This window comes from Staurois parvus, unplaced genomic scaffold (genome assembly GCF_062004578.1).
Source record: "Staurois parvus isolate SC_StPar_1 unplaced genomic scaffold, SC_StPar_1.0 ptg001066l, whole genome shotgun sequence".
In the NCBI taxonomy this organism is placed as follows: Eukaryota; Metazoa; Chordata; class Amphibia; order Anura; family Ranidae; genus Staurois; species Staurois parvus.
This window is the reverse complement of record NW_028318862.1, coordinates 835,001-862,885: the sequence shown is the minus strand read 5'-3', so window position 1 is coordinate 862,885 and position 27,885 is coordinate 835,001.

Sequence of the window (27,885 nt, the reverse complement as noted above, 5' to 3'; positions counted from 1 at the left end):
TATATACACACACATGCACACTTATTGACTCTCTCGCTCCCTCATTGGGGGGGCGCAAAATGTTTGTGTTGCCTAGGGCAGCACAAAGTCTGAATAGATCACTGGGTACTCTGATCTGTCAAAATGTCTAAGGGAATACGTACATGGAAAGACATGTGGAACAGCTCATTCAACATAATTTTAGTGGAGGTGTTTCTGAGAGAAATTTACTTCTGGATAACGCATGGCATAGCCAATAACTACTAAAATGTTCTGGTGCTCCCTGGCTAACTTTGGCAGTGGCTCAACAAGATCCATAGTAAACCTATCAAAACAGACCTTGATTATTGTCAAAGGTAACAGAGGACTTTAAAATTGTCGCTTGGTGTATTAATTTGACACTCAGGACAAGATTTTCAATACTTATAATAGGCTTTGTAAATACCATGCCAAAAAAACAATGCTCAATTTTTAGTTCTCTCTACCTCTAAGCAACCACCTGTAGCACTACCCTCTTAGGCGTTAAAAAGATTTTGGGTTCCCCTATAGTCCTGCACAACCAGGCAACATGCATTTTCCATTCAGACTTGCATCCAGGAGATAGTGACCAGTTCTTGTTTTGATGTTATTAGTGGATAATAAAACTTGAATGGGCTAAGGGGTGTACAGGATGCCCAATGGAACTGGATCTGAGAACAAACTTCCTGAAACTTGCCTTTCCCAGTGTACCACCGCAGACTATCCTCTCTCTGACTGCCTGGAAGAATTCCTGAGCAAGGGATCCAGTGCCTGTCACTTTAGGACAATAAGACAGTCCCAAGTGGCAGCTAATCTGGTTTCCCACCAGAGTGCTCCTTCCACTATCTGGCTCAAGGTGTGCAGGCCTACTCACTCAGTCCTTCTCCTGTGCTGCTGGAGGGTCAGTGGCTGCTACCAGGCCTTCTAGCTAGGCTGCTCATTCCCTGCCTCACAGGTGGGTCCTCTCTCAGAGGGCTGGTGAAGTCCCAAGTTTTCCTTCTTCCTAGGTCCTCTGCCTGCAGGGGAGCCCCTCTCCATCTGGACCCCCCCATAGGCTCCTGCCTCCAGCCTCACATCCTGCCCTCTCTTCCACTCAAACTCTCCTGCTGCTGAGCAGGCTCAGTTACTCTTAAAGGATGTCCTGGCCCCATGCCAAGCCTCCTGTCGGGGATTGGCCAGGATCCCCTAAGAGTACAAACCAGTCACTCCTCAGATCTTCCTACTGCTTCTAGACCTTTCTCCAAAACTCTATAGCAGGGAGGAATTCCAGAGGGGCTGATCTCGTAGCCTCTCAGCCCAGACCCGATTTTGACCTCCCCCTGCTAGCTATTACTCCCAGGCTGCTACTCTCTGTTAGCCCTAGCTAATAATTCTAATAATTGAGGTTTAGCTCCCCTTAGCTACCTAGAAGAGTGCTACACAACCATTGCATGACAATGGGACAAATCCAACACAATCCTTGTATGAGAGTGAGGTAGCACCAGGTCCTCCACAACTTGCTTCAGTTCTTTCTTTACATGATATTGCAAGTCATGAAATACTGCAAAAGTTAGATATACTAGGCTAATACTGACTTCACTGTGAGTAGCAAAGAAAGCTCGTCTTTGACATTGCAATGTGTAAAGAGTATATATGACAGGTCTAAGCCAAGCTTGGCAGGATCCAGCAGACTGGCATAGAGATGAGTCCCCCAAAGTCTAAATATGCCTCTTCTGGGTGTCCTTCAATGGGGACTACAGTGAGGATAACAAATTGTTTCATCAAAAGGTCCCTGATGAGTATGATTTGGTCACATTTTGAGTTAGGAGGAGAGGATCTTTAATTTAACCCCTTCCCGCTGGCACCTCCCTTTAAGAGTTTCAGAAGCCGTGAGGCGGGGTTTAGGGATCATGTGACCGCCATGACGCGGCGGTCACATGATCGGGAAAGGTCCCGATCGAAAGAGCAGACTGGGACCTTTCCGTGAGTACAGGACATGTGTGCTGGGAGTGCACAGGGCTTGCACTCTCAGCACATATGTTTTTTCTTACCTGAACGCAAATGTGCAGCCGCTCAGAGTCTAGGCCCAGACGCTGGGAGGCTGCACATTTGTGTGCGGCCGGCGTAAAGGGGTTAAAATTCTATAGGAGGTCTTTTCAGTTAGAGCAGCAAAAATGTGGAACTCACTTCCCCAGGTAGTAATATCAGCTGGAAGTGTAAACATCTTCAAAAAACTGCTAGATACCTTACTCAATGAGTACAATATACAGGGGTATGTGTATTCTTGAGAGACACAAACTGACACTAATTAATAAAGACATATAGGTTTGATTGGATGGAGCCTTTTTTCCAACCTTATGTACTATTTAACTATGTAACAGGTCATGTTTCATAGGCTCACATATTATAAAGCAATTGGCAGCCTAGTCCTTACCACAGCTAGCACTAAATATGTCATGTTTCTCTCAAAGAAGAAACTCCTTTGGGCAAGAATTCATATCTGGCACCCATGGATGTCTCACTCCCCTTTCCTTGAAAGCCTGTTCTCCCCTTTGATGGGAAGGAACAGCCTTACCTGAGGTTTGTGTTCTGTATGCCTTATGCAGTGCTGAATCTCAACAGACAAGGCCCTGATATAACAATTGCAGACCACTCGCTGCACCATCTGAGCAAGCTTAAGCACCTCTGGTTCCAACTATTTGTGTTTAAGGTTGAATTGACCATACATCTTGGACCCCACAGGCTTCCCAGGACCATATTCCAACACAAATACACTACACTCAGATGCCAAAGACATTAAAAAGGAGCACATTGTAAACTGCTTTTTAGGTAGCGTCTCACATTCTGCAATTTTCTCAAAATGCTGAGGTAGGCTTCAACATCACCCTCAAGGGGCAACTTCTATAAATCATTTTGTACCAACTGTTGAGGTGGAGAAATTGGCTCCTGCACTACCACCTGCCTCTCTAACATGGTCTGTGTTTGCTGCTGCAAAGGCTGTCGGAAGAAGATCCCCCACTAGCTGTCACTAGATACAGCAGAGCAGGCAGCATGAAGACTACCAAAGAATTCTGGGGTGCAATGTAGGACCCAGTGTGAAAAAATTGGGTCTCTGTCATGATCATGGAACTTACTGCAGGACAATGACCCAAAGTACATATCAAAAAGCACTCATAATTGGTTCAGACAAAGCACTGGAGAGTACTGAACTGGCCAGCAATGAGTCCAGCTCTCAATCCTATGTCACCCATTGATTCCTATATAAATACCATATGCTATAATGTAGTTGTTGGCAGTAGGAACTACTGATCCATATATATATATATATATATATATATATATATATATATATATATATATATAAAATCAATGTACCATTTTAGGGAATATTGTCTCTGCATCTTTCAGGGAAGAAAGGCAGATGAGGTCACTGTCTGGGGAGTACTGTGACCTCTGTGAGAAGTAATACATATTTGGAAGTCGTGCACATTATTTAGCATGCCTGCACTGAACGTGAAAAATATATCTAATGCTAGATGCTCTTTAAAGTGGAACTAATGCCTGTTATTGAAACTCTGATGCTAGCAGGTCTTTATTTGCAGTATTGGCTCTGTATGTCACTTCTGCAAAAGAAAAACTCCTATTCTGCCTGCCAGCAATGCTTCTATTGAATGTACACTGTGTTATATATAGAGCTCACCATTTTTTCTTGGCATGCCTTAGTAAATGAACTCCCATTTGCATGCATGGGAATTATATGATCCTTTGTTAGCCATTCGAAATAGCCAAAAGACAATGAACCTGGAAAAAGACTGGGCAAAGAGGCAATCACACACAAAGGAAAGGTAACTAGAGGGAATTTAAGTTCAACTTTAAATAAGCTACATGTGTGGAAGTTGGTGACATTTTTCTGGTAGAATAGGGACTGGCTAGAAAAGGATCCTTTGTCTGTATAGTGTACCTACGTTGGAGCCCCACTTAGAGCATACACAGCCAAACACACAGCATTTTCTTAATTCTCACACTGGCTTATTAAACAGTCTAGGGGTTCTTATTAGGGTTTTTATTGGGAACAATGAACTCAGATAGGGAGCATGGGATACCTCAAAACTGTAGAACTGGATAACCCAAGGACTCCTCAATTTCTGGCTGCACTGCATAGAACGGTTGACTGCACTACACAGACTGCTGTATATCCCAGAGAATCACTGTTGGTGACCTGTACTCCTGCCAGAGTTAAAATAAAGCTACACGCAGTCACTTTTCCTCCAGGACTAGGGGCTCATCTACTCACTCAGCTACAGGATCATCAGTTTCCTCCTGCCGATATTCACCAGGCTCTTCCTAATGAGAGAGATTTAGGCTTACACCACCTTACGACAGCTGGATTCTTTCCCACCAACTTCCTCCTGGCTTTCTCCGATGAGCTTCTCCAGACCCAGCTTGACCCCCAGACTCAGATTTGCAAATTGCCCTCCCCCCCCACACAGCCAAGCCTTGGTGTCTTCTTGAAGACTTCCTCTAGAATACTGCACCATGGGCAGAGCCTCTGCACAGAGGTGTCCTCCTGCTGGAAAACTGGAAGTCACTGCTCAGGTCTCAGACTATTTATGAACTCCCTCTCCACCTTCCCAATACACCTCCCAAGCATGGGCAGACTGACCATTTGGAAACTCGGGCATTGCCCGAGGGCCCGGGGTCAGTAGGGGGCCCCATGAGATGCCCCTGTTACCTTTTTCATAGGCTTTTTTGAATTTGGGCAAGGACACAGGGGCCCCATGACCCCTGTTGCCCGGGGGCCCCATGAGTTGTCAGTCCGCCCCTGCTCCCAAGGGACTGGATGGCTTTCCATAAATATGAAGGATGCTTGTTCTGTCCTTCCTCCTACTATACCTTTAGAATGAAACACTGAGCAGTCCTAGATAATCAACCCTGCTCCAATGATTACAGGAGAGCAAAACTAAATTTACGTAGCAGCCTGCTCTACAATAGGAGGGAGCTACACGTGCGCTTGGCTGACCTAATTATGTATGCCAATATATAGGCAGCAAAAATCCAAGTTATTATGCAACGTTTGCTGGAAGTAAGTCAATTTTTATTATTTATTTATTACAGATACTTATGTAACTTCATCAATTTACACAGCGCTTTACATATTTTATTATACATTCATATCAGAATTTGCCCTCAAGAAGCTTACAATTACACATGTATAGAACAAAAAGCAGTGCTAAAAATCAATACATGTCCAACATACACTTATGCAAAAAAAGTATAATCAATAATTCACATACTGTATATACCACAATGTGATCAAAAAATGTTAAGTGTCCTAAACAAAGAAAAGTCCCAAAAAACAATCTTCCAGCTATGATCCCTATTCCCCAAAGGAAATCCGGTCCACAATGTGAAAGTGACAATAATGATTTCTGCCTCTTAGTGCCAAATGATATGCCCAATAATATTAAAGACTCCACCAGTTTCCACTAAAATGCGAAAAGGCCTCTTACCAGACCAGATGGACCATAAAATTATAAATGGTCATAGTGCGATCAGGAAAAATGTTGTATGGATCCAGCTCCATCACAGCAGATAAATAGCCGTAATCACAGGTGACATCAGTGAATAGAAAACAAAAGTGTGTCCATAGTGAAGTACGTTCAAAGCAGGGGCAGACTCATGGGGCCCCCGGGCAATAGGGGATCATGGGGCCCCTGTGTCCTTGCGCAAACTCAAAAAAGCCTATGAAAAAGGTACCAGGGGCAACTCATGGGGCCTCCTACTGACCCCGGGCCCTCGGGCAGTGCCTGAGTTTCCAAATGGTCAGTCCGCCCCGGGTTCAAAGACTTCTTTATTTAAAATTAAACATTAAAAATGAAGCTCCCATCACATATAAAATTACACTCCTCCCACTATACCTTTAGAATCCTCTAGAAGACAAGGGAAAGTAACAGAACAGCAGCCTGTGAAACACTGAGCCGCTCTAGATAATCAACTCTTGCTCCACTGATTACAAGGGAGCAAAACTAAATTTACCTAGCAGCCTGCTCTACAATAGGAGGGCGCTACACAAGCACTTGGCTAACTTAACCACTTGCCCTCCAGAGGATTTACCCCCCTTCCTAACTGGGCCATTTTTTGCGATATTGCACTGCGTTATTTTAACCATTTGAATACCGGGCAATTTTACACCTTCCTGCCCAGGCCATTTTTCACATTTCAGCGCTCTCACACTTTGAATGACAATTGCGCGGTCATACAACATTGTACCCAAACTAAAATTTTATCATTTTCTTCACACAACTAGAGCTTTCTTTTGGTGGTATTTAATCACCGCTGGGGTTTTTATTTTTTGCTAAATTAACAAAAATAGACCGGAAATTTTGAAAAAAAACACATTTTTCTTTGTTTCTGTTATAAAAGTTTACAAATAAATAATTGTTCTTCATAAATTTAGGCCGAGATGTATTCTGCTACATGTCTTTGGTGAAAATAACCCAAATTAGGATGTATTATTTAGTTTGTAGGAAAGTTATAGAGTTCACAAACTATGGTATAGATCTGATTATTGATCAATCCTGAAGTACTGACAGCCAATCTAATTTCTTGAGGTCCAAGAATGTCAGAATAGTACAGATATCCCCCAAATGACCCCTTTTTGCAGAGTAGACAGTCCGACGTATTTCATAAGAGGCATGGCGAGTTTTTTGAAGTTGTATTTTTTTGTCATAATTTTTCGGAAAATGAAAAAATTAAAAAAATTATTTTCACTATTTTTTTTTTACATACTGTCACCAGTGCAGTACAGCGTCATCATATAACTGGCATGGCAGTGAACAGGGACACTGACTGGTGACAGTATGAAAAAAAAATATATATATATATATTTTTTATTATTATTTTTTATTTTTTATTACATTTTATTTAATTTTTTTAAAGATTTTTTTTCATATTTTACTATGACCAAAGTAGTACAATTTTACCATAGTAACATCGTACTACTTTGGGGAAGTGATCAGTATTTTTTTTTTTTTTTACACAATTTGCTTATAGCAAAGAATTACTTTGCTATAAGCAAGCATTTACCTGAATGACATCGATTCATTCATTTTTTTTTTTTTTTTGTGCTTAGCTGTGATTTGGCCACAGCTAATCACATGACATGTGCATGTGACCTGCTGTGACCATTCACAGCTAGGCACTAGTATACAATGGATGGCATGAATGAAGCCATCCATTGTATACAACTGTCATGTGACCTGCTGTGATTGGTCACAGCAGGTCACATGGCACCAGCAATGGGGGCCGGTACTCAGATCTGTCATCGGACCGCGCGAACTGCGCATGTGCGGGAGCATGCCAAATGGCGTGCACCCGGAAAGGTGAAGCATTTTTGCGGCCGCCAAACGGCTATAGGCCGGGTGGCAAATGGTTAACTAACAATTGCGCGGTCATGCAACGCCTTACAAATACAGGTTCCCAAGGCTGGCCATACACTATACAATTTGTTTTGAGAATTTTGCTCTAGATTTACCAAAAAACATATAATATGAGGTTAAACCTAAACAACACTTTCAATTGTATCCAATTAGGCAGGCCCCTTGCACTACATAGTTGAAGGTAAATCTAAAAGAAATTGGGCAGAAATTGGACAGAAAATTGTATAGTGGATGGCCAGCCTTACTCACATTCATATATACACATACTAGTAAATAGAAGTGAGTAGAAGGGTAACTGAGAATATCTGTTTACAAAAAAGCGCATCAGCCATTATCTGCATTCAAACTCTTGCTATTCCCATCAGTTCAACTGTATGACATAGTTTCACTTTGTAAATGGATAAACGAACATTGAATGTTATTGAATGAGATTGTAAAGATATGGTATGTACTTGCGGTACACTTTACTTTATGACATTTGACAAGGATAAAACATTCCCTCCGGGCTTACAGAAAAAAAAAAATGTCGCTCTTGGCAGTAACAGACTGAATCGGTGTATATTTTTAGACTGAACAACCTGCAAGTTAGTACATGGCACTTCTGGCATGCTGATTATATACAGGAGCAAGAGAAAAGTGAATTTATTACAGGCCATAATGTCCCCAGTCATCCAGGATATAGACTTATCCTTAGTGGACATGATTTTGCATAGTTTTGCATAATTTACAAATGTTGCCATGCTTTTCCATTCAGTTTCTGCACCTGCTCATCCAGCCTTACCTTTTCAGCCGCAAGTTATAAATGCTTCTGCCAAGAGCAGATAAATATATGTATAAATTACTGAGCTCTAAACTACATATAATAGCATTCGGCTTTGTGCATTTACAGGCTGATAGCAATTCATGTCTGTCATAGAAAAATGCTATCCTAGTTTAAAAAAAAAAAAAAAGGATATCATTTTGTAAACAGGGAAGGTAAAAATTTGGAGCTAGTATGAGATTTCCAGTAGGTAGTAGGGTTGCACCGATATAGGTATCAGTGCCAATACTAAGCATTTGCATGAGTATCCAAATACCACCCAAAACGCACTCTCCGCTCCTCACAAGGCCTCCTTCTCTCTAGATCCCTGGTCTCCTCCTCCCATGCCCGCCTCCAGGACTTCTCCAGGGCATCACCCATCCTCTGGAACTCCCTACCCTAATCCATCAGACTATCACCTACTCTCCTCTCCTTTAGGCACACCCTGAAAACCTACCTCTTCAGGGAAGCCTACCCCGCCCCCTGCTAATTGCCAATCTCCTCCACTCTTCCTTCCACTCCATCTCCCACAGCTTTTCCTCCTGTACCACTATCCCCACCTTCCTAGATTGTAAGCTCCAAGGAGCAGGGCCCTTGAATCCCTCGTGTATCGCATTGTATTGTTATTGTACTGTCTCATGCAGGGGCGGACTGACCATTCGAGAACTCGAGCACTGCCCGAGGGCCCGGGGTCAGTAGGGGGCCCCATGAGATGCCCCTGGTACCTTTCATAGGCTTTTTTATTTTCAAATAGTTTTTATTGAAATTTTCAGCTTTCTTAAACAAGATAACATCATATAGAAACATTCGAGTACAAGGTTCACAAAAGCAAGTTTACAACATATGAGATGAAGGAAGAGGTGATAGACCCCCACCATTCGGCTGGGGACCTGTTAATTGTGATCATGTTTACATGAGAGGTATGCTAGTGGTTCATGAACCTTGTTGAAGAACGTAAAACGTAAAGGACTAGGTAGGGGTTGAGAAAAGGGATAGGAAGAGTGTGGGAGGGAGGGAGGGAGGAGGGCACCAATGAGCTACAAATATAGCATCCGATAAGATTTTGGACTAGTAATCAGGTGATTGAACAATTGGGGTGTTTTAACCATCGAGACCAATGTAGTATGAATTTATGGTAGGTGGAGTTTCGGAGGGCCGTTCTTCGTTCCATCTCACATTGTAGATTGAGATCAGCAACAAGACGGGACAATAGGGGAGGTGATGTAGTCCGCCATAGTTTAGTAATGTTTATCTTTGCTGCTGCCAGAATGTGTACGATAATAGTGCTTGAGCGTATGGGGAATTTTTCTATCATTATATGAAGGAGGGCTAGACCAGGATTTGGGGTCATTGGTGAATCTATAATTGAAGAAATTATTTGGAACACTTTATTCCAATACGACTTGATGGATTTGCATGACCATAGCAAATGGAAGAGCGAGCCAGTTTCGCCACAATGTCTCCAGCAGGTTTGTGACTGCTGTGGATAGTATAAAGATAATTTAGCAGGGGTTAGATAACATTGGTGGAGAATTTTCAAATATGATTCCCAGTGGGAACTACACTTTAAGGCTTTGTATGTGATGGTAAACGTTGTTTTCCAGGATTGTGAGGTTGTTGGGAGAAGTAAATTCCTCTCCCAGTTAGTCAGAGATGACGTATGGGTTATAAATTGCGCTTCAATTAGTAATGTATAGAAGGTGGATATTCCCTTCTTTGGATAAATAGTCGTATGGAAGAAATGGTGTGAGGAAAGTCTATTTCAAGTGGCATGTTTGTTTTATGGAGCAAGTGGGTTATTCGCATAAAAGTGAATTGCTCTTTATCAGGAAGATGGAATCTCTCCTGGAGGGTCTGAAAAGAATCTGGTTTTTGAGTATTGTAGAGATCTTGAATATGATATATACCGCACGCTTTCCAAGATGTCAAGTTCAAATGGGGGGAAAAGAAGTGCAGAGATGATATTGGGGTAGGGATTCGTAGATTAGCCTTATGGGAATGCGTATATGACAGGAAATCATGCCAAACCATCAGAGAGGCCTGGATACATGGATGTGTATGTAGAGGTCTAGTCTGAGCTATATGGGGCGTAAAAAGTAAATCTGTTAACGTGCCTGGCGAGTACAGGGAGGTTTCCATGATAATCCAGGTTTTGTCTTGGGTAGGGTGCCTCCAGTAGAAGAGCTGGTCTAATAAGACAGCTTGATAATAGGATTTTAAATGCGGGAGACCGGCTCCCCCTCTGGAGGGCAGACGTATCAGGAAGTTTGTGGTACATCTAGGCCGTGTGGAGTTCCATAGGAATTTATTCAGAATTTTTTGAAGTGAGGAAAAGAAGGAGGAGGGTATAGGAATGGGCAGCGTACGGAAGATATATAATATTTTAGGCAATATGCACATTTTGATAGTCGCTATTCTGCCTAACATTGATAAAGTAGCCGTACGTAGGCTTCTAAGCTCCTGTGGAATTATGTCGAGTAGCGGTTTTCCCAAGTAGGGAATATTATAATTTTCCCACTTAAAAGGGAATCGTTTTGTAAGCAGGTTTTGGAGTGGAGCAGGAGTATACAGGTTTAAGATAGAAGACTTGGGTTCCTTGAGTTTATAGTATGAGACGTCTGCGTAGGTTCGTATGTGGGTGCGTATCGAAGTAAGTGACTTGTAGGGGTTCGTAATCATTAGAATAATGTCATCTGCAAAGAGGCTGATTTTGTGTTCGTGCTTAAGAAATTTGATTCCTGAGAAACTGGGGTCATTTCTGAGGTTGGATAGAAATTTGATTCCTGAGAAACTGGGGTCATTTCTGAGGTTGGATGCCAATGGTTCGATGAGTAAAGCGAAGATTATGGGGGAAAGAGGGCAGCCTTGTCTAGTTCCGTTAGAAATTTGGAACGGTTGTGAAAGCATGCCGTTGGTGAGAACTCTAGCGGAGGGTTTGGAGTATAGGGATAGAATTGCAGACAACATCCAATCCGTAATTCCAAATTTTTGGAGAGTAAGCGTCATGAATTGCCAGTGAATGCGATTGAATGCTTTTTCTGCGTCAAGTGATAGGAGGAGTGAGGGTTGATTGTCTGATTCAAGGTGGTGTGGTAGTGATATAATTCATCGAGTCGCGTCGGGGGCCTGTCTACCTGGTATGAATCCTACTTGGTCAGAGTGGATTAGGGTGGGAAGGTATGGAAGCAGTCGTTGAGCTATTATCTTGGCATATATTTTTAGGTCTGTGTTAAGCAGTGAAATTGGTCTATAGTTTTGAACTAATTGGGGATCTTTACCTGGTTTCGGGATAGTAGAAATTATTGATTGTAGCATATCAGAGGGAAATTCCCCTTTAGAAGGAACGTAGTTATAGAGAACCGAGAGGTGTGGCTTGAGATGGGGTGCGAACGTCTTATAATATTCATTGGTGAAGCCGTCGTTACCCAGTGATTTGTTCAAGGGGAGTTTGTTTATGGTTTTCTCGATCTCTGTGGGTGAAATCGGCACAGAGAGGGAGGCTAGTTGGGAAGGCGTAAGATGGGGGAGATTGGTATGATGTAGGAAATTTTCAATCGATGGGGTTGTTGGTTGGGTCGTGTTTAAGTCACCTTTTATATTGTATAGAGATTGATAGTAACACGCAAATGCATTAGCTATGTCTTGTGGGTTGGTCAATGGAGCACGTGAGATTGGGTGTTGGATTGTGGAAATTTTGTTTTTAAGCCGTTTTTGTGTGATGATTTTGGTAAGAAGAGAGTTTGATTTGTTGCCTAGCGCATAGAATTGGGATTTTGTTTTTTGGAGGTTCGTATCATAAGTATGTAATAGAATAGTACGTAGTGCATTCCTATCTCGGTTTAAGGCCGCGGTCGTGGTAGGGTTCGGATTTGGTTTGTTAGTGTCTTCGTTTTTGCATATAGAGGCTAGGAGTTGGTCAATTTGCTGTGACCGTTGTTTTTTAATGCGAGAATTTAGTTGGATGAGGATACCTCTCATATAAGCTTTATATGTTAACCAAAGTGTGGTAATAGAGATATCCGGAGTGATGTTAGTTTCAAAAAAGAGGTGATGAGCATCTAATATAAATTTTTGGTTTTCCGGGAGTTTCAAAAGTGTAGAATTGAGTCTCCAAATAGGTTGAATCGCTGACCGTTGGTTATCGTCTAAAAATATGCTGATCGGAGCATGGTCGGACCAAGTTATAGTACCGATGTTGGATGATGACTAGAGATGAGCGAATCGAACTAGGCGAACCGGAATTCGAGTCGAATTTCAGGAAATATTCGATTCGTGTCGAAACCGAAATTTTGCCTACTTTGGGTGCGCGAATCGAACATTTCCCGATCAGCCGGCAAAAGTGTCCCTGCAGTGAGCTCCGCTATTTCTGACAGTTCTCTGACAGAAGGAACACATGTTTAGCGGTTGAAACATTGTATCTATTAGTTTACATTTAGGATACAGATGTTTCAACCACTGTACATGTGAAGAAGTTGTGAGAGAACTGTCAGAAATAGAGGAACTCTGCACATACACTTTTTGCCGGCTTGGAATTATTCTTCTTTTCATCCTACTTCTTCTTCTTCTTCATCCTCAGAAGAAGAGGATGAGGATGAGGATGAAGAAGAAGAAGAAGAAGAAGAAGAAGAAGAAGAAGTAGGATGAAAAGAAGAATAATTCCAAGCCGGCAAAAAGTGTATGTGCAGAGTTCCTCTATTTCTGACAGTTCTCTCACAGCTTCTTCACATGTACAGCGGTTGAAACATCTGTATCCTAAATGGAAACTAATAGATACAATTTGTATCTATTAGTTTCCATTTAGGATACAGATATTTCAACCGCTGTACATGTGAAGAAGCTGTGAGAGAACTGTCAGAAATAGAGGAACTCTGCACATACACTTTTTGCCGGCTTGGAATTATTCTTCTTTTCATTCTTCTTCTTCTTCCTCATCCTCATCCTCATCCTCATCCTCTTCTTCTGAGGATGAGGATGAAGAAGAAGAAGAAGAAGAAGTAGGATGAAAAGAAGAATAATTCCAAGCCGGCAAAAAGTGTATGTGCAGAGTTCCTCTATTCTGCAGATACACTTAGAGGAGCTCTGCAGATACACTTAGAGGAGCTCTGCACATACACTTTTTGCCGGCTTGGAATTAATCTTATTTTCATCCTACTTCTTCTTCTTCTTCTTCTTCTTCTTCATCCTCATCCTCAGAAGAAGAAGAGGATGAGGATGAGGATGAAGAAGAAGAAGAAGAAGTAGGATGAAAATAAGAATAATTCCAAACCGGAAAAAAGTGTATGTGCAGAGCTCCTCTAAGTGTATCTGCAGAGCTCCTCTAAGTGTATCTGCAGAATAGAGGAACTCTGCACATACACTTTTTGCCGGAAACCGCTGTATGGAGTGAATGTCCCAGAACTGTCAGAAATAGACTATTTATGACAGTTCTGGGACATTCACTGCATACAGCTGTTTTAACCGCTGTATGGAGGGAATGTCATGGAACTGTCAGAAATAGACTATTAATGACAGTTCTGGGACTGTCCTTCAATGCAGCGGTTGAAACATTGTATGTATTTGTTTCCATAAATGGATCCATTTATGGAAACAAATACATACAATGTTTCAACCGCTGCATGGAAGGACAGTCCCAGAACTGTCATTAATAGTCTATTTCTGACAGTTCCATGACATTCCCTCCATACAGCGGTTAAAACAGCTGTATGGAGTGAATGTCCCAGATCTATCAGAAATAGACTATTTATGACAGTTCTGGGACATTCACTGCATACAGCTGTTTTAACCGCTGTATGGAGGGAATGTCATGGAACTGTCAGAAATAGACTATTAATGACAGTTCTGGGACTGTCCTTCCATGCAGCGGTTGAAACATTGTATGTATTTGTTTCCATAAATGGATCCATTTATGGAAACAAATACATACAATGTTTCAACCGCTGCATGGAAGGACAGTCCCAGAACTGTCATTAATAGTCTATTTCTGACAGTTCCATGACATTCCCTCCATACAGCGGTTAAAACAGCTGTATGGAGTGAATGTCCCAGATCTATCAGAAATAGACTATTTATGACAGTTCTGGGACATTCACTGCATACAGCTGTTTTAACCGCTGTATGGAGGGAATGTCATGGAACTGTCAGAAATAGACTATTAATGACAGTTCTGGGACTGTCCTTCCATGCAGCGGTTGAAACATTGTATGTATTTGTTTCCATAAATGGATCCATTTATGGAAACAAATACATACAATGTTTCAACCGCTGTATGGAAGGACAGTCCCACAACTGTCATTAATAGTCTATTTCTGACAGTTCCATGACATTCCCTCCATACAGCGGTTAAAACAGCTGTATGGAGTGAATGTCCCAGATCTATCAGAAATAGACTATTTATGACAGTTCTGGGACATTCACTGCATACAGCTGTTTTAACCGCTGTATGGAGGGAATGTCATGGAACTGTCAGAAATAGACTATTAATGACAGTTCTGGGACTGTCCTTCAATGCAGCGGTTGAAACATTGTATGTATTTGTTTCCATAAATGGATCCATTTATGGAAACAAATACATACAATGTTTCAACCGCTGTATGGAAGGACAGTCCCACAACTGTCATTAATAGTCTATTTCTGACAGTTCCATGACATTCCCTCCATACAGCGGTTAAAACAGCTGTATGGAGTGAATGTCCCAGATCTATCAGAAATAGACTATTTATGACAGTTCTGGGACATTCACTGCATACAGCTGTTTTAACCGCTGTATGGAGGGAATGTCATGGAACTGTCAGAAATAGACTATTAATGACAGTTCTGGGACTGTCCTTCAATGCAGCGGTTGAAACATTGTATGTATTTGTTTCCATAAATGGATCCATTTATGGAAACAAATACATACAACGTTTCAACCGCTGCATGGAAGGACAGTCCCAGAACTGTCATTAATAGTCTATTTCTGACAGTTCCATGACATTCCCTCCATACAGCGGTTAAAACAGCTGTATGGAGTGAATGTCCCAGATCTATCAGAAATAGACTATTTATGACAGTTCTGGGACATTCACTGCATACAGCTGTTTTAACCGCTGTATGGAGGGAATGTCATGGAACTGTCAGAAATAGACTATTAATGACAGTTCTGGGACTGTCCTTCCATGCAGCGGTTGAAACATTGTATGTATTTGTTTCCATAAATGGATCCATTTATGGAAACAAATACATACAATGTTTCAACCGCTGCATGGAAGGACAGTCCCAGAACTGTCATTAATAGTCTATTTCTGACAGTTCCATGACATTCCCTCCATACAGCGGTTAAAACAGCTGTATGGAGTGAATGTCCCAGATCTATCAGAAATAGACTATTTATGACAGTTCTGGGACATTCACTGCATACAGCTGTTTTAACCGCTGTATGGAGGGAATGTCATGGAACTGTCAGAAATAGACTATTAATGACAGTTCTGGGACTGTCCTTCCATGCAGCGGTTGAAACATTGTATGTATTTGTTTCCATAAATGGATCCATTTATGGAAACAAATACATACAATGTTTCAACCGCTGCATGGAAGGACAGTCCCAGAACTGTCATTAATAGTCTATTTCTGACAGTTCTATGACATTCCCTCCATACAGCGGTTGAAACCGCTGTATGGAGTGAATGTCCCAGAACTGTCAGAAATAGACAGAAACTGTCACAGAACTGTCCTTCTTCTCATCCTTCTCCTTCTTCTCATCCTTCTTCTCATCCTTCTTCTCATCCTTCTCCTTCTTCTCATCCTTCTCCTTCTTCTCATCCTTCTCCTTCTGCTCATCCTTCTTCTCATCCTTCTCCTTCTTCTCATCCTTCTCCTTCTCCTTCTTCTCATCCTTCTCCTTCTCCTTCTTCTCATCCTTCTCCTTCTCATCCTTCTCCTTCTCATCCTTCTCCTTCTTCTCATCCTTCTCCTTCTTCTCATCCTTCTCCTTCTCCTTCTTCTCATCCTTCTCCTTCTCCTTCTCATCCTTCTCCTTCTTCTCATCCTTCTCCTTCTCCTCATCCTTTTTCTTCTCATCCTTCTCCTTCTCCTTCTTCTCATCCTTCTCCTTCTTCTCATCCTTCTCCTTCTTCTCATCCTTCTCCTTCTTCTCATCCTTCTCCTTCTTCTCCTTCTTCTCATCATTCTCCTTCTTCTCATCCTTCTCCTTCTTCTCATCCTTCTCATCCTTCTTCTCATCCTTCTTCTTCTCATCCTTCTCCTTCTTCTCATCCTTCTCCTTCTCCTTCTTCTCATCCTTCTCCTTCTTCTCATCCTTCTCCTTCTTCTCATCCTTCTCCTTCTCATCCTTCTCCTTCTCCTTCTTCTCTTCCTTCTCCTTCTTCTCATCCTTCTCCTTCTTCTCATCCTTCTTCTTCTCATCCTTCTCCTCCTTCTTCTCATCCTTCTTCTCATCCTTCTTCTTCTCATCCTTCTCCTTCTTCTCATCCTTCTCCTTCTCCTTCTTCTCATCCTTCTCCTTCTTCTCATCCTTCTCCTTCTTCTCATCCTTCTCCTTCTTCTCATCCTTCTCCTTCTTCTCATCCTTCTCCTTCTCCTTCTTCTCTTCCTTCTCCTTCTTATCATCCTTCTCCTTCTTCTCATCATTCTCCTTCTTCTCATCCTTCTCCTTCTTCTCATCCTTCTTCTTCTCATCCTTTTCCTTCTTCTCATCCTTCTTCTTCTCATCCTTCTTCTTCTCATCCTTCTCCTTCTCATCCTTCTCTTTCTTCTCATCCTTCTCCTTCTCCTTCTTCTCATCCTTCTCCTTCTTCTCATCCTTCTCCTTCTCCTTCTTCTCATCCTTCTCCTTATTCTCAGCCTTCTTCTTCTCATCCTTCTCCTTCTCATCCTTCTCCTTCTCATCCTTCTCCTTCTTCTCATCCTTCTCCTTCTTCTCATCCTTCTCCTTCTCCATCTTCTCATCCTTCTCCTTCTCCTTCTTCTCATCCTTCTCCTTCTTCTCATCCTTCTCCTTCTCCTTCTTCTCATCCTTCTCCTTCTCCTTCTTCTCATCCTTCTCCTTCTCATCCTTCTCCTTCTCCTTCTCATCCTTCTCCTTCTTCTCATCCTTCTCCTTCTTCTCATCCTTCTCCTTCTCCTTCTTCTCATCCTTCTCCTTCTCCTTCTCATCCTTCTCCTTCTTCTCATCCTTCTCCTTCTCCTCATCCTTTTTCTTCTCATCCTTCTCCTTCTCCTTCTTCTCATCCTTCTCCTTCTTCTCATCCTTCTCCTTCTTCTCATCCTTCTCCTTCTTCTCATCCTTCTCCTTCTTCTCCTTCTTCTCATCATTCTCCTTCTTCTCATCCTTCTCCTTCTTCTCATCCTTCTCATCCTTCTTCTCATCCTTCTTCTTCTCATCCTTCTCCTTCTTCTCATCCTTCTCCTTCTCCTTCTTCTCATCCTTCTCCTTCTTCTCATCCTTCTCCTTCTTCTCATCCTTCTCCTTCTCATCCTTCTCCTTCTCCTTCTTCTCTTCCTTCTCCTTCTTCTCATCCTTCTCCTTCTTCTCATCCTTCTTCTTCTCATCCTTCTCCTCCTTCTTCTCATCCTTCTTCTCATCCTTCTTCTTCTCATCCTTCTCCTTCTTCTCATCCTTCTCCTTCTCCTTCTTCTCATCCTTCTCCTTCTTCTCATCCTTCTCCTTCTTCTCATCCTTCTCCTTCTTCTCATCCTTCTCCTTCTTCTCATCCTTCTCCTTCTCCTTCTTCTCTTCCTTCTCCTTCTTATCATCCTTCTCCTTCTTCTCATCATTCTCCTTCTTCTCATCCTTCTCCTTCTTCTCATCCTTCTTCTTCTCATCCTTTTCCTTCTTCTCATCCTTCTTCTTCTCATCCTTCTTCTTCTCATCCTTCTCCTTCTCATCCTTCTCTTTCTTCTCATCCTTCTCCTTCTCCTTCTTCTCATCCTTCTCCTTCTTCTCATCCTTCTCCTTCTCCTTCTTCTCATCCTTCTCCTTATTCTCAGCCTTCTTCTTCTCATCCTTCTCCTTCTCATCCTTCTCCTTCTCATCCTTCTCCTTCTTCTCATCCTTCTCCTTCTTCTCATCCTTCTCCTTCTCCTTCTTCTCATCCTTCTCCTTCTCCTTCTTCTCATCCTTCTCCTTCTCCTTCTTCTCATCCTTCTCCTTCTTCTCATCCTTCTCCTTCTTCTCATCCTTCTCCTTCTCCTTCTTCTCATCCTTCTCCTTCTCCTCATCCTTTTTCTTCTCATCCTTCTCCTTCTCCTTCTTCTCATCCTTCTCCTTCTTCTCATCCTTCTCCTTCTTCTCATCCTTCTCCTTCTTCTCATCCTTCTCCTTCTTCTCATCCTTCTCCTTCTCCTTCTTCTCTTCCTTCTCCTTCTTATCATCCTTCTCCTTCTTCTCATCATTCTCCTTCTTCTCATCCTTCTTCTTCTTCTCATCCTTCTTCTTCTCATCCTTTTCCTTCTTCTCATCCTTCTTCTTCTCATCCTTCTTCTTCTCATCCTTCTCCTTCTCATCCTTCTCTTTCTTCTCATCCTTCTCCTTCTCCTTCTTCTCATCCTTCTCCTTCTTCTCATCCTTCTCCTTCTTCTCATCCTTCTCCTTATTCTCAGCCTTCTTCTTCTCATCCTTCTCCTTCTCATCCTTCTCCTTCTCATCCTTCTCCTTCTTCTCATCCTTCTCCTTCTTCTCATCCTTCTCCTTCTCCTTCTTCTCATCCTTCTCCTTCTCCTTCTTCTCATCCTTCTCCTTCTTCTCATCCTTCTCCTTCTTCTCATCCTTCTCCTTCTCCTTCTTCTCATCCTTCTCCTTCTCCTCATCCTTTTTCTTCTCATCCTTCTCCTTCTCCTTCTTCTCATCCTTCTCCTTCTTCTCATCCTTCTCCTTCTTCTCATCCTTCTCCTTCTTCTCCTTCTTCTCATCATTCTCCTTCTTCTCATCCTTCTCCTTCTTCTCATCCTTCTCATCCTTCTTCTCATCCTTCTTCTTCTCATCCTTCTCCTTCTTCTCATCCTTCTCCTTCTCCTTCTTCTCATCCTTCTCCTTCTTCTCATCCTTCTCCTTCTCATCCTTCTCCTTCTCCTTCTTCTCTTCCTTCTCCTTCTTCTCATCCTTCTCCTTCTTCTCATCCTTCTTCTTCTCATCCTTCTCCTCCTTCTTCTCATCCTTCTTCTCATCCTTCTTCTTCTCATCCTTCTCCTTCTTCTCATCCTTCTCCTTCTCCTTCTTCTCATCCTTCTCCTTCTTCTCATCCTTCTCCTTCTTCTCATCCTTCTCCTTCTTCTCATCCTTCTCCTTCTTCTCATCCTTCTCCTTCTCCTTCTTCTCTTCCTTGTCCTTCTTATCATCCTTCTCCTTCTTCTCATCATTCTCCTTCTTCTCATCCTTCTCCTTCTTCTCATCCTTCTTCTTCTCATCCTTTTCCTTCTTCTCATCCTTCTTCTTCTCATCCTTCTTCTTCTCATCCTTCTCCTTCTCATCCTTCTCTTTCTTCTCATCCTTCTCCTTCTCCTTCTTCTCATCCTTCTCCTTCTTCTCATCCTTCTCCTTCTCCTTCTTCTCATCCTTCTCCTTATTCTCAGCCTTCTTCTTCTCATCCTTCTCCTTCTCATCCTTCTCCTTCTCATCCTTCTCCTTCTTCTCATCCTTCTCCTTCTTCTCATCCTTCTCCTTCTCCTTCTTCTCATCCTTCTCCTTCTCCTTCTTCTCATCCTTCTCCTTCTCCTTCTTCTCATCCTTCTCCTTCTTCTCATCCTTCTCCTTCTTCTCACCCTTCTCCTTCTCCTTCTTCTCATCCTTCTCCTTCTCCTTCTTCTCATCCTTCTCCTTCTCCTTCTCCTTCCTCATCTCCAAGGGCATTTAAATTAAAGGTACAGTGTTCTGCACTAATTTAAAGGCTCTCTGAAGCCTAGAAACCCTTTAAATAAGTCATCTTCGTAGCGGAGAAATTCGCATCGAATCGAATTTCACACTGGAATTCGCCGAATCAGCCGAATCGAATTTTTCATTTCTTCGCTCATCTCTAATGATGACACGTGTTGTAAAGTCCATTTGTCAGTGACGAACATGTCAATTCTAGAGTACGAGAGATGTGGGGGTGAAAAATAGGTGTAATCTCTCTCCGAACCATGTTGGCATCTCCAGATGTCGTATAAGTCATGGTCATGAAAGAAGCGGTTGAGGTTGGGAGATGAGGTTGAAGAGTTTGCGGTAAAATCTTATTTGTTTGCTATTCGGACCGTATATGTTCACCAAGGTATAAGTAATCTCGTTAATTTTGCATATCAAGATAAGGTATCGCCCTTGTGGGTCGATTATGGTGGAGGTAAGTTGGAAAGAGAGAGAGTCATTAACAGCGATAATAACTCCGTTCTTCTTTTTAACATTTGTTGCCATGAATTGTTGAGAGAATCGGTGAAGATACAGTTTAGGGGTCTTTTCTGTGGCGAAGTGAGATTCTTGTATAAAGAATAGGTCTGTTTGAGATTTTCGGATTTCTCTTGATAGCATCGATCTCTTGAATGGGGAGTTGAGGCCTCGTATATTAAGAGATGTGATGGTAATCATTTATAGGCGGATTTTTGGAATATAGACATATTTGGGGTGTTCTTTGGCAGTATTCGGGGTCAGGAGGCCTAAATCCAGTGTCAGAGATATATAGCTGGTGGTGCCATGGAAAGGGATAGGTGGAAAGGAAAAGAAGAACAGTAAAAAAACACTTGCGTATAACGCAAGTAACCAATGTAGCCAGGATCGCTACTTCAAAAATGGGGGAGTCAAACAGGTTTTGACCTCCGGAAGGGTCATACCTATAGAAAATTTTGAAAATGAAAGTCATTGGGTATAGGTCGATCGCCAGAAATAGGAGTGTTCAGAGAGAGCCTCCAGGGAAAAATATAAACGTGTGTAAACGCGGCTTGTGCCGCTAGGCCCTTCAGGTTGCTTCCATATTTTGGACGGAACCAGGGTTGTTCTTCTGTGGATCTGCAGGCAAAATGCTCCAGACCTTAAGAAAGTCCAAGCCAGCCTCCAAATTCTTAATAGTATAAATCCTGCCTTGGTGTCGTACTATTAATTTTGTTGGGAAGCCCCATTGATAGGCCATACCATGATTCCTGAGCGCTTTTGTGATTGATATCATTTTTTTCCTATTGGAAAGTGTGGCCTTGGATAAATCAGCATAGAGACGCAGATTCGCATGAGAGGGTGGGAGTGGAGGTGGATTTCTAGCCGCCATCATAATTCTCTCTTTAATGTGGTAGAAATGTATGCGGACGAGCACATCTCTAGGGATGGATGCTGACAGGAATGAAGGCTTAGGAAGTCGATGTGCTCGATCGATCGTGGCCTCTACTTCGGAGAGTGCTGGGATTAAAAGCTTGAGGAAGTGTTGCAGATACGGCAACAGTGCTTCGGTAGACACTGTTTCTGGGATCCCTCTGAATTTGATATTATTACGGCGCGATCGATCCTCCATGTCAGCCAATTTTAGGTTCATTTGTTCGATGTCCGATATGTGATCTGTATGAGCATCAATCAAATCACTGTGTGCCTCTATGATGTCTGCTATATTGGTCTCAATATGGCGGATTCTGCGTTCCTGTCTTTGCACCAAAGAAGTAATTTGGGTTAATGGCGCAGAGATATCATTATGTAGAGTTTGGCGCAGTGATGTTAGCATGTTCTGCATGCAGATTTCGGTCAGTGGTTGGTCAGACGCTGGAAATGCGTCTATGTCAGGCAAGGAGGGATGTGGTGGCTGAGGCGGAAGGTTTAGGGCCTGGCAAGTGTCATCAGGGTCACTGTCAGGAATGGACTGGCCAGCAATAGTGGGACTCAGCTGCCTTATGAGCTGCAGTACCAGGGCTGGCCAGAGGGTGCTCCCAGCAATCAGAGACTCAACCTTGCAGCCAGTCAAACACCTGGAACTAATTATACTGGTGTATTTAAGGGACATTCAGACCTGCAGACTCTGCCTTGGTGTTGTGTTTCTCTTGGGCCCTGTATCCTGTTCCTGCTCTCTGTTCCTGTCTGATTCTCTGCTGACCCTGCTCTGATCCCTGGCTTGTCTGACCATTCTCCTCTGCCTGACCCTCTGTACCACGCTGCCCGCTACCTGCTGAACCTGGCCTGTGACCCCGACCATTCTCCGCTTGCTCCCCCTGTACCTACCTGCCCGACTGATATTGACCCGGCCTGCCTGACGACGCTTGCATTATATGTACTGTTATCTGTGGGTGGTTGGTTGGTTTGTTTGCACTGTGTTATGTTTTAGTATTGCACTGCGTTTATGTTTGTATTGTTAGTGTTAATAAATTACATTGTTTATAACATATCTGAAGTCTGCGTTTCCCTGCGTCAGCCACACACCTCTGGTCACACCCGGGAGCCCTGACATTACACCAAGGCCAATCCTGACCAGAAGTGGCTGCACAGGGAAGCCATCTTGGCTTGTTGATGGGAAGGATGGATCTGGATGAGGTTGTGTATTTATATCTGCTAGTGTTTGATGACAGGGAGTATGCTTATCAAACTCTGAAGGAGTATACCCGGGATGAACTGCTAGAATGTATACGGCTCGCTCATGTTCTAGTAGATCAGGGCACAGAGTTCTCTGAGGTGCAGCCTTTGATTGAGGTTTGTGCTGAGTTGGTTTCATCTGGTACCCCCGAATGCAGGGATGAATTTTTGCCACCATTTAGTGCAGACCAGGTAGAGTCCCTGGTGTGGTTATTAGAGGATGATGTGGGTTACTTTCTGGAGCGTTATTCCACATGTTCACCACAGGTACTAAGAGATTGTATAAACGCAGTGCAGTCTTTGGTCAGACAGGCTTTGTGTAAGCTCAGCTTTGTTCAACCCCTACTGCAGACATGGACAGACTTGTTGCACCCAGCCTCAGTCAGTTTACAAAAACCCAGTCCTGCTTCTAATCTATTTCCTCAAAGCTCTACTCCTGTATTCCCAACAGCTCCTCCTGCCCTGCTATCTACCGCATGTCAGTACCCTGGTCCCACTCGCTGCACCTATCCTGCCTTTAACCCTGTAAAAAAGCCCTCTGTAGCAACTGCTCCCTCTCCTGTTCCATCCTCCACTTCTCTGTCTCCAGCTGCTCCATTCGTTTGCAGACCTGCGTTTACTTGCAGTGCTCCAGTAGTTAAAACCAGAAAAAAGCGAAAATTCTTTCCAACCAATACCATCCTGCCAGTATCCAAACCGGTGAACCTGCCTTCCGTGGTTCAGCCTGAAGCCTCTACTCAGCCTGATGCCTGTACTCAGCCTGATGCCTGTACTCAGCCTGATGCCTGTACGCAGCCTGATGCCTGTACGCAGCCTGATGCCTGTACGCAGCCTGATGCCTCTCTTCAGCCTGAAGCCTCTACTCGGCCTGAAGCCTCTACTCGGCCTGAAGCCTCTACTCAGCCGGACGCCGGCATTCAGCCTGATGCCTCTACCCAGCATGATGAACTGATCCAGCCTGACGATCCTATTAGGTCAGTTGACTCGATGCCCGCTGTTGATCCAGATGATCCGGTACCTGATCCGGTGCCCGCTGTCGTACCTGGTGACTCGGTGCCCACTGCCTTGCCAGATGACGTGGTGCCCGCTGGTGAGCCAAATGACCTGATGCCTGGTGACCCAGTGCCCGCTGTCATACCTGGTGACCCGATGCCCGCTGTCGAGCCAGACAATCCGGTACCTGATGACCCGGTGCCCACTGTCGTGCCTGTTGACTCGGAGCCCACTGCCTTGCCAGATGACGCGGTGCCCGCTGTCGAGCCAAATGACCTGATGCCTGGTGACCCGATGCCCGCTGTCCAGCCAGACGATTCAATGTCTGCCCCAGTGCCCGCGGTCATGCCAGTTGACTCGGAGCCCACTGCCTTGCCAGATGACGCGGTGCTCGCTGTTGAGCCAAATGACTTGATGCCTGGTGACCCGATGCCCGCTGTCCAGCCAGACGATCCAATGTCTGACCCAGTGCCAGCGGTCATGCCAGTTGACTCGGAGCCCACTGTCGTGCCTGGTGACTCGGTGCCCGCCGCTTCGCCTGGGGGCCCGAGACCTGTCGCTCCGCCTGGGGGTCCGGCGCCCGCCGCTCCGCCTGGGGGTCCGGCGCCCGCCTGAGGGCCCGAGACCTGTCGCTCCGCCTGAGGGCCCGAGACCTGTCGCTCCATCTGGGGGTCCGGCGCCCGCCGCTCTGCCTGAGGGCCCGAGACCTGTCGCTCCGCCTGAGGGCCCGAGACCTGTCGCTCCGCCTGGGGGTCCGGCGCCCGCCGCTCCGCCTGAGGGCCCGAGACCTGTCGCTCCATCTGGGGGTCCGGCGCCCGCCGCTCCGCCTGAGGGCCCGAGACCTGTCGCTCCACCTGGGGGTCCGGCGCCCGCCGCTCCGCCTGAGGGCCCGAGACCTGTCGCTCCATCTGGGGGTCCGGCGCCCGCCGCTCCGCCTGAGGGCCCGAGACCTGTCACCACGCCTGGGGGCCCGAGACCTGTCGCTCCGCCTGGGGGCCCGAGACCTGTCGCTCCACCTGGGGGTCCGGCGCCCGCCGCTCCGCCTAAGGGCCCGAGACCTGTCGCTCCACCTGGGGGTCCGGCGCCCGCCGCTCCGCCTGAGGGCCCGAGACCTGTCGCTCCATCTGGGGGTCCGGCGCCCGCCACTCCGCCTGAGGGCCCGAGACCTGTCGCTCCGCCTGGGGGTCCGGCGCCCGCCGCTCCGCCTGGGGGCCCGATGCCTGTCGCCCCGCCTGGGGACCCGATGCCGGTCGCCCCGCCCGGGGGCCCGATGCCTGTCGCCCCGCCTGGGGGCCCGATGCCTGTCACCCCGCCTGAGGGCCTGATGCCTGTTGCCCCTCCTGGGGGCCCGGCGCCCGCCGCTCTGCCTGGGGGCCCGATGCCGGTCGCCCCGCCTGGGGACCCGATGCCGGTCGCCCCGCCCGGGGGCCCGATGCCTGTTGCCCCGCCTGGGGGCCCGGTGCCTGCTGCTCTGCCCGGGGGCCCGCTGCCTGCTGCTCTGCCCGGGGGCCCGCTGCCTGCTGCTCCGCCTGGGGGCCCGGTGCCTGCTGCCCCGCCTGGGGGCCCGGTGCCTGCTGCTCCGCCTGGGGGCCCGGTGCCTGCTGCTTCGCCTGGTAATCCGATGTGCCTCTGCCCGGAGCCCAGCCCGGTGTGCCTCTGCCCGGAGCCCTGCCCGATGTGCCTCTGCCCGGAGTCCTGCCCGATGTGCCTCTGCCCGGAGTCCAGCCCGATGTGCCTCTGCCCGGAGTCCAGCCCGATGTGCCTCTGCCCGGAGTCCAGCCCGATGTGCCTCTGCCCGGAGTCCAGCCCGATGTGCCTCTGCCCGGAGTCCAGCCCGATGTGCCTCTGCCCGGAGTCCAGCCCGATGTGCCTCTGCCCGGAGTCCAGCCCGGTGTGCCTCTGCCCGGAGTCCAGCCCGGTGTGCCGCTGCCCGATGTGCCTCTGCCCGGAGTCCAGCCCGATGTGCCTCTGCCCAGTGTGCCGCTGCCCGATGTGCCTCTGCCCGGAGTCCAGCCCGGTGTGCCTCTGCCCGGTGTGCCTCTGCCCGGTGTGCCTCTGCCCAGGGTCCAGCCCGATGTGCCTCTGCCCGGAGTCCTGCCCGATGTGCCTCTGCCCGGTGTGCCGCTGCCCGGAGTCCTGCCCGGTGTGCCAGTCTTTGATATCCCGCCAGTTACCAGACCCGGGCGGTGGAACATTTTGCCCAGCTAGGACTGTTTGGAGCGTCCTGAGGCCGCTCCTTGAGGGGGGGGTACTGTCAGGAATGGACTGGGCAGCAATAGTGGGACTCAGCTGCCTTATGAGCTGCAGTACCAGGGCTGGCCAGCGGGTGCTCCCAGCAATCAGAGACTCAACCTTGCAGCCAGTCAAACACCTGGAACTAATTATACTGGTGTATTTAAGGGACATTCAGACCTGCAGACTCTGCCTTGGTGTTGTGTTTCTCTTGGGCCCTGTATCCTGTTCCTGCTCTCTGTTCCTGTCTGATTCTCTGCTGACCCTGCTCTGATCCCTGGCTTGTCTGACCATTCTCCTCTGCCTGACCCTCTGTACCACGCTGCCCGCTACCTGCTGAACCTGGCCTGTGACTCCGACCATTCTCCGCTTGCTCCCCCTGTACCTACCTGCCCGACTGATATTGACCTGGCCTGCCTGACGACGCTTGCATTGTATGTACTGTTATCTGTGGGTGGTTGGTTGGTTTGTTTGCACTGTGTTATGTTTTAGTATTGCACTGCGTTTATGTTTGTATGGTTAGTGTTAATAAATTACATTGTTTATAACATATCTGAATTCTGCATTTCCCTGCGTCAGCCACACACCTCTGGTCACACCCGGGAGCCCTGACAGTCACTCTCTAGCCGTGGCCGTAATTTAGCTGGGCTGCAGGTCGTGGGTGACAGTGGGGGTGACAACTCACCAGGGTCCCCTGGGTAAAGCCGGTGCTGCAGCCTGGGATCCGCGCTCTGGGACCTGTAGTCCTCCTCCTGGCCGTTGCTGCCTCCCCGCATGTCTGTATGGCGGCCGCCATCTTGGTTTCCCGGCATAACAGCCGGGAAGAAGTTTGTTAACTTCCCTGGCTGCCCCGGGCTCTTTTTCCTGCGGGGCAAGTCTAGTGGGCACACTCCGGGAGCTGCCATGTGCTCTTAGTTTTCCCTGGGGTCTGAGTGAGCCGCTTCAATGCTGGCGGGTGGATGGAGCAGGAACTATCGTGCGTCCATCCTCGAGCCGGCCGCACATGTGCCCTTTCATAGGCTTTTTTGAGTGTGGGCGAGGACACAGGGGCCCCATGATCCCCTATTGCCCGGGGGCCCCATGAGTTGTCAGTCCGCCCCTGGTCTTATGTATGGTCTCCCATTGTAATGTACAGCGCTGAGCGAACTATTGTTGCTTTATAAATACTGTATAATAATAATAATAATTCAAATGCTGCGATACCTGAAACAGATACCTTTGAAGTGTGATTTGAGCCTATACAAAATGAATGGCTCAAATTGCACTGCAAATTGCACCTGCAGGGAAACCGTGTGTGATTCGGATAGGAATGGCACCACTTTCCTGTTCAAATCACATGTGATTCTTTGCGGTGCAATTTGAGCCCATTCATTTTGTATGGGCTCAAATTGCACCGCAAAGGTAATCGGTATCAGCTAGTACTTAAGTATTGGTACTCACTGATAAAAAAAACTGTATCGGTGCAACCCTAGTGGGCAGCTAACTGTATATATTAGGTGTACATCACTTTCTATTGCCATGACCTCTCATCATGATATAGACCACGGGTGTCAAACTGCGCCCCTCCAACAGTTGCAGAACTACAAGTCCCATCATGCCTCAGCCTTTGGGAGTCATGCTCATAATTATAAGCCTTACAATGCCTCATGGGACTTGCAGTTCCGCAACAGCTGGAGGGCGGCAGTTTGACACCCCTGACATAGACATTAAATGCCCATTGGATAGGACAAACTATATTGATGGAAAGCACAGTGTGGTTCAAATCCTCAGGACAAATCCTATGGTTTTGGGGGCCACTTAAAAATCCAATGCAGCACTTCTGAGAGACTGAAGATATCTCTAGGTGGCAAACAGGCAAAAAGAGCAAAGTGAGCAGACTAAGAGTAGTGGGTGTATAAACATTCATTAAAGTGGTTGTAAACCTTTACATATACCCAGTGAAG